The following is an 8,502-nucleotide window of genomic DNA, read 5'->3' as shown; positions in this document are numbered from 1 at the left end:
TCCCCTGGGGTTGCTGGTAACCATACGATTGCTGAGCTCCATACTGAGCCTGGTGACCAGGCTGTGCTTGGTAAGAAGGTTGGGATTGCAACCCACCTTGCATTTGAAGACCAGTTTGAGTGTGGGGCCCAGAAGAATGTCCTTGAACAGGTTGAGGTTGGACCATCTGGCCAGAAGGTTGTCCTGGCTGGGTTTGGGACGGACCCGTTTTCCCAGAAGGATGAGCTTGCTGGGTATTAGGTTGGCCTTGTGCAACCGAGGGTTTTCCTTGTGGAACGGATGGTTGAGCAGGCTGGACGACCGGTTGACACTGAGGTTGACCAACTTGTCCAGATGGATGACGAGGCTGGGCAGTGGGTTGGCCTTGCTGTACGTAAGGCTGACCCCCCTGCCCAGAAGGGTACCCCTGCTAAACTATCGGTTGTCCTTGTTGGATATAAGTTTGTCCTGCTTGTCCAGAGGGATAACCTTGCTGGACACCAGGTTGACCTTGTTGGATGTAAGGTTGTCCTGGTTGCCCAGACGAGTAACCTTGCTGGATACCAGGTTGCCCTAGATTACCAGAAGGTTGGGTGAGATAAGTGAAAGATGGACCACCAGCGGCCGAAGGTTGTCCCTGATAGGGTTGTCCTTGTGGGCCCCCAGGTTTCCCTGGGTAAGACTGGCTGTAATATTGCTGCCCTTGGGGGGTTTGCGCGTAAGACGACTGGCCTTGGTTAGGCAGTCCCTGAAGCTGTGCAGGCATTGCTTGGCCCCCATGGTAAGTGGTGGCGCCCCAAGCAATGGATAATGGTACCGAGACCTCAACAACAAGTTGAGTAGGCAAGGTTTTGGAAAGATAAAGGAACTGACTAGTAGAATCGTAGTAATAAAATGGACCTTGCACGTTCGAATCCTGGATAGCTTGCATATATTGATCATGTGGCCCTCCTCCTAGAACGGGACCAGAAGAGGGCGGTGCACTTTGTGCAGGATGAACAAATTTTGGTGTATGTGCCGGCTGGCCACTACTCACTTGGCCGTGAGGCGGACCAGCACCAGTAGTCACAGCTGAAGATGTCGTAACGACACTAACAACCGGAGTTGAATGTGCTACACAAACAGTCGAATTAGTTGGAATTGAAGTGACGGGTGTACTGTGAACTTGTGAAACAAAAGATCCCGTAGTGGGAGTGATGCAGAGATCTCACATGGTACTGGAAGCAGGGATCCTAGTACCCGCATTATCCCTCAAGGACTTATAGCATGAGGGTACCAGAGATGTAGCTGGGATAGGAGTTTCGATACTCGACAAAACAGGTGTCTCACTCACTCTAGGAGATGTCTCTTCCATGTGAGAGGTAGAAATTGGGGTCGAAACACCAGGAGGGGTAAAAGGAATATCATCTTCGTCAGGCTCCTAAATGGGTTTCCAATGAATTTCGTAATCCTCGTCGTCTGGGGCACGAGAGTTAATCGGTTGGATACTCGGGATAACAGGAAGAGTATCACTCACAACCGATACCTCAGGAGCAACAGAAGACGGAGACCCTGGATCACTTGGAATGGGAGACGGGATCGATGATTCAGCCAGCATGACAAACTTCAAAACAAAACCTAGCGAAACTAACGAGAAAGGACCCTACTCAAACTAACGCACACAAGATCTAACCGGGTAATGTTAATCACGGCCAAATAAATTTTAATACGCAAGGACACAACTTGACCTTTTCATTTTTTAAGAGTCGAGAAAAGGACAAAAAGATGACTCTAGTCTCCTTCAAATGTTTAATGAGCCCGAAGTGACAAATGCTCAGATGAGCCTTTTTGTTTAAGGAGTCTGAAAAGGATCAAAAGTGACTACTCTGGAGAGCTAGGAAAAAGGGTTACCAAACAAATCCATAAAACTGCATATACACCTTGGCAATCATATGAAACCAAGGACTTCCCGTACGGCAGTCAATCTTCCCGAATGTTGTGTTTGGTGCGTTACGGCTTGTAAGGCGGCAGACTCGGCTTCCTATGGATAAAGGATGATAACCTAGTGGGGTCTCCCCATATACTTGATGGTACATGGGAGCTCAAGTCCGTGCTAGACCACTTGTTGCATCACGGAAGGAGGAATCACCCAACCTTAAGTGAAACAAAAGTGACTAGGTTTAATGACGCTGGAGCACGTCTCTAGCCTAGACCTCTAAATAGTGAGCGTTATGTTCCAATGCGTTTTTAAGTTCATTCAGTTCATTTTAAGGTTGATCTTGAATTAGGTTTCGGTTTTCAGGCCTTACCATATGAAATCTCTCAAAATTTCCTAAATGCAAACTATATGCCAAAATATGTCATTTCATTCGATGAATGCTAATTACAAGAGAGTTAGAGGGCTTTCACACCAACGAAATGATCACAAAACAACAAATAGCTTCCCTAATGCAGCTAATGGAAATTCACAAACTTTTCTTTGAGATCACTAATCATTAATCAAAACGAAAAGCTTCTAGTTCTCATTAACTAATACAAAGCAAAAGAGATTTTTCTTTTTGTTGATGGAAAAGTGCATTAAACAAACTTTTGAGAAATAATAACAAATAAATGTGAAAAGAACCGGTTGACCCCAAACAACTGTGATCCGTGTCCAGGTAGTGAGAAGTAATCGAAACAATGTGAAGACTAATTCAACAACAATCACTTAAACAACCAAGCAAAAGCAAGCAAAGAGGAAGGTTTCACAAAACCAAAAGCAATCAGCAAATGAACCTTTGCAAATGAGTAACCAAGAAAAGCTGATCCAACAAAATTGGAATGATAAAACTAGGTCACAAGACACAAAAAGCAAGATTCGCTCAACAAGACTCACAATAAAGTGTTTCAATCTTCAGAAAATGAAAATCAAGTCATAAACCAAGTGAAAACAACAGGGGATAGCAAGACCAACAGGCTCATGAGGCAGAATTGAAGAAATTCAATTCTACAGGAATCAGCGCGGGTGATACACAGCAACAATGCGCTGATCAGAAACTACGCGTAGCAACAAAGCGATGTCAGCGCGGAAGTACACGCCTTATCCGCGATGGTGCGATTATCAGAACCGTCGCGACTGTTCAGTGTATTAACGCGATGATCAAGAGGTCACAGAAAAGGCTATGCGATGGCAGTGCGACTGTTTTATTATAAACCGCGATGAAGCTAAAAAACGGCCACAATCAAGCCAAAAACTCCCAAACCAATATAATCAGTCCTTAAACAATCAAGGCACCTCCCAGACCGAACCAAGAAACATAAAAACAGAGAACTAATCCCCAATATTTAAAAAGAGAGCAAGAATCAAACTCAAGGGAAAAATGAACAAAAAGGACAAAAGCCAGCTCCAAGCTGTTCAGTTCGTAAACCACACCGGAGATTGACTGAAGTGGCGTTGATCTACTTCGCTAATGCAGAGCAATAGTGTTTCGAAGGCTATCTAGCTGTGCTTCAAGCTCCGTCTAAAGTTTACAAATCAAACAACAAGGTAAACTCTCCAGTATGGTCGCCAAATTGTTGTGGAGGTAAATCCCCTCCGCGGACAGAGGCGATCCCTACTAGTCCAAACTAGGTCTAGCAACAATCAAACAACGATAACACGCAGGTTCCTAATTACAAATAAAATACCAATGATGAAGGCCTACCTGGATTCCAACGCTAGTACTTGCAAAAGAGTTGATGCTTCCATTCCTTTGCCCTGGCTAGTCAAAATCCTCACGATCCTCGTGCACGGACACCTGCACATGCAAAGAACAATGCAAACACGAGCATACAATCCAGTAGATGTAACTATATATCAGTCAGAAAGGATATAGCTCAAATACCATCATAAATACAATAAGAGTGGAACCATAATGATAGTCATCTATTATTAATAAACAAAGAAGAATACAACCATAGTTCTGACGTCAAATCTTCTCAAGAGGGTCCAGCCAGCAAGTCTCTCAAGCATTCACCCTTGAAGGTAGATCTCCCAAGACAAAAACTCTCTCTCACACAAGTTTACACAAGAAAGAAACACTTCACAACCTTCCTTAAGCTCTCTAGCAATCCCACACTTGTCACACCAGCTACCTATCAAGCTCACACACTATCAGCAACACTCCAAACACTATGAATTCCAAACTAGCAGCTCATGGCAATGGTGGAAGCTTAAATAGGAGAAGGAGTCTACATGAATGGCGGGAGGATGAGCTTATCTCCAAGGACGGTGGCTCAAATGACAAAACAGACATGCCAGAGAAGGGAGGGCGACATTTACAAGGCCAACAACCAGGTCTGGAGTCATCTGGAAGGCCGGCTATTAGAACAAACTCGCCTAGACTGGATCATCGTGGGCGACTAACTGCACTGGAGCACTGAAATCGCTGCTGAATAACAAAGAAAGTCATATCAGCACGATTAGATATAAGTAACAGACGCGTTGTCTCATGAAATTCGACTAGCGCGGGAATCACGTGTACTTCCGCGCTGGTAGCGCATTTCGTCTGTTTTGGAGCGCTCATCAGCGCGTTTATTTTTACAACAGTCGCGATGATAGCAAAACTTTGGCAAAGTGGGTCATTTGGCAGCATTAGAGAGCATGAGCATGATTAATTTGGTCTCATGACACAGCAGGAAGACTGACAGGGAGACAGTGACAAATTACTATGTAACACTTATAATTATCTAAACATAGTGATTTAGATACAGAAATCATGAAGACCATATTCATAAGGGTAATGAGAGATGACTGCCTTGATACCTTGAATCTAGTAGGAAAGGGAGACATATCTCATGAATAATTTGATGAGATAATAAAGCTCTGCCTAAGATTCTCGAGAGGGTCATTGAGAGGAAGGAGCATGGTATGGAATGCCTTTGTCAGAATACATAAATCTACAAGTGGAGGTGTGACGAAAGTTGAGATCGTGAATCTATTCGAAAACCTTAAAACTGATCTCATCAGTACCTTATATCCTCAAATAACGATGACACAAGTGAAGAAAGCATAAGATGAAGCTGATAAAAATTTAGTTGTTTCCTTTCTGAAATGCAAGGAGAAGCATTCCCTAAAGCAATGTAGAGTAAACAACAAAATCTTGTGCAAAATTTGTGATCAAGATCATTCTACAAGCCATTACCTAGAACTTCCCAGATTGAAAGCAGTGCTCAAATAATCAAGCGAGGAAGTTCAGTCTTCCTATTTCAGTGGATCTAAGAAACCATGACAATCATGACCCTCAGGTATGTCTCAAGACTTATCTTCTTTTAATCCATGGAATAATATATATAATTCTCAACAATTCCCTTAGAAGTATTCTACTCCTCCTCCAGCATAATTTCATTCACCTTGGAACCAGTGGTCCCCTCTCCACCTTTCCAATACCCTCCATCTCAGCCATATCCTTGGACTCATAATTGGAGAGGAAATTTCCTAGGTCCAACCCCTCTTGCAATACCAATGCAACAAAAATTACACCTACCACTTCTTCAAAAACCTGCTACTACACCTCCTATGCGACCCAAATTAATTGTGCAACCTAATCCTAACCCAAACAATAAGGCAATTGTTGATGGTGTTGGACCCACCAACATGTTAAGGGATCTCCCTAGTAAGAAATCCCAATAAGACCTCATACCATTTGGTGTGGGAGTGTTACACAGTAATTTGTCACTGTCTTCATTTCAGTCTTCCTACTGTGTCATGTGTCCAAGTCAAACATGCTCGTATTAGATAAATTCTCTCTGATGTTGCCAAATGACCCAATTTTCCTAAATTATCTACCTCATCGCTTCTGTTGGCTAAACAAACGCACTGAAGGGCACTCCTAAACAGTCTAGAAGTGCTGCCATCGTGGAAGTACACCCGATTCCTGCGATGGTCTGATTTTATGTGCCAGCATGAGGTTGCTTGTAATATTCAGCGATGACCTGACTAGCTACGTTATTCAATAGCGATGTCAGCGATATAGATCAGTTATGTACCCACGATGATCCAGATTAGATGAATTTGTTCCAACAGTCGGCCTTCCATATTACTCCAGACCTAGTTGTTGGCATAGCTTGTATCTGCCTTCTTTCTCTGGCATCGTTGTTCCATCATTTGTGCTACGTTCCTTGGAGATAAGCTCACTCTTCCACCTTTCATGGAGACTCCTCTTATTTAAACTCTCACCATTGCTATGCACTACTAGTTTTTGGAATGGTTGCTGATAGTTGGCTAGTGGAGTAGTGCTGTTAGTGTTTGTGAGTTTGCTAGATAGCTGGTGTGAGTGTGACAAGTGTGGGATTGTTGATAGCTTGTGGAAGGTTGTGAAGTGCCCTTAATCTTGTGTAAAACTTGTGAGTGAGAGAGACTTGTATGTTGGGAGATCCATCTTCAAAGAGTGAATGCTTGTGGAAAATGCTAGCTGGACCCTTCTGAGAAGGCTTGTGACATCAAGACTTTGGTTGTAAGCTTACTCTTATTTCATTATTAATGCAATCAATGATGTTTTCATATGTCTTGTACGTAATGTACTTGATAGCTCATGACTTCTTGACTTTGTGAGTAAATAGATCATTGTTGTTCCGGTTACGTGTTTTGTTGTATTTCCGTTGCATTGTTTCAGGTTGATTACTCATTAGGAGAAGGAAGCAGAAGTTGTAGTAGTGCAACGGAACTCCATCGACCACTAGTTGAGGTAGGCCTCCAACTATGATTGTTTAAGGAAAGCTATTGTTGATTTGTCCTTATTTGTGACTAGACCCACTCTAGGGCTAGAGGGGTTGCCTCTGTCTGTAGAGGGAACACTTTCCTATATCACAAATTGGCGACTCCGCTGGGAGAGTTGGCCTTTGTTCTTTTCTTGTTTACTCTTGTCTTGATTTTTTGTTTTGGTCTCTTTTGATGTTTTTGGGGATTAGTTACCAGTCTTCTGAGTTTCCTGGCCTGATCTGGGAAATGCCCTTATTTGATTGAAGATTTAACTGTTTTTGATTTGGGAGTTTTGGTTCACCTGTTCTTGTTTTGAAAGTCATCGTGGATTTAATTTTAACAGTCGCGCTGTCATCGCACTCACCCTTTTGTAGTATCTTGTTCATTGCATAATTACACCTAACAGTCGTGACGGTTCTGTAAATTGGACCATCGTGGGAATGTCGTGTACTTTCGCGCTGACATCGCTTTGTTGTTGCGGCTAGTTCTTTATCAGAGCTCGTTGCTTGTGTATTACCCACTCTGATTTCTGTAGAACTGGTTTTCTCAATTCTGCCTCCTGAGTCCATCAGTCTTGCTAGTCCCTTGTTGTTCTCACTTGTTTGATGACTTGTTCTTCACTGTTTATAGGTTGAGGCACTCTCTTGTGAGCTTTGTTGAATGAATCTTATTTTTCTTGCCTTGTGACATAGTTTCATTGTTTCAAGTCTTTTGGATCAGTTTCGCTTGGTTGCTTGTTTTCTCAAAGATTTGTTTGTAGCTTGCTGTTGGTTCGATTGAGCCTTTCCCTTTGCTTTCTTTTGGTTGATTGTTTAGTGACTGTTATTGAATCAATCTCTGGCATTGATGCGATTTCTCTTCACTACCCGAACATATATTACAATTATTTGGATCAACCGTTTTTCCACACTTGCTTGTTGCTTATTTACTCCTTCTAGAATTAGAGACATCAAAATCAAAAGAATTGCATTCATTTAGTATACGAAAGTGAAAGTGAATTTGCATTTCAAGTTTACATATTGGAAAGAAAATGTTTAAATCTCTTATTAGTAGTATCCGTGCACTTTAGGAATTGATGTTTGCTTGCATTGAGTGACTGCCTTTGTTGTCTTGGTTTTCTTGGTTTGGGAATGATCTCTCTTCCCTCTCGTAGGTAGGTGTTCATCGAAGAAAAGGATATTTCATTCATTCTAGCTGCATCCTAGGATTTGTTATATACATACGGTAAGGCCTGAAAACTGAAACATAATCCAAGATCAACTTTAAAATGAACTGAATAAATCTAACAACGCATTGGAACATAACGCACACTTTTTAGAGGTCTAGGCTAGAGATGTGCTCCGGCATCGTTAAACCTAGTCACTTTTGTTTCCACTCAAGGTTGGGTGATTCCTCCTTCTGTGACTCAATAATGGTCTAGTACGGAATTGTGCTCCCATGTACCGTCGAGTATATGTTGGGAGACCCCACTAGGTTATCATCCTTTATCCCAAGGAAGCCACGTCTACTGCCTTGCAAACCGTAATTCATCGAACACAACATTCGGGAAGATTGACTGCCGTACGAAAAGTCCTTGGTTTTGATATGACTGCTAAGGTGTATATGCAGTTTTACAGGTTATTTGGTAAACCTTTTGCCTAGTTCTCCAGAGTAGTCACTTTCATTCCTTTTCGGACTCCCTAAAAGAAAAGGTCCATCTGAGCACTTGTCCTTTCAATCTCATTAAACCTTGAAAGAGATAGAGTCACCTTTTCATCCTTTCCTCGACTCTTGAAACATTAAGAGGTCAAGTTTTGTTCCTATGTCATAAAATTTACTGCCCACAA

The sequence above is a fragment of the Pinus tabuliformis genome, chromosome J (assembly GCF_031772625.1).
Source record: "Pinus tabuliformis cultivar Carrire ecotype Pingquan chromosome J, CPIR1, whole genome shotgun sequence".
Classification (NCBI taxonomy): Eukaryota; Viridiplantae; Streptophyta; class Pinopsida; order Pinales; family Pinaceae; genus Pinus; species Pinus tabuliformis.
This window is presented reverse-complemented; position numbering follows the sequence as displayed.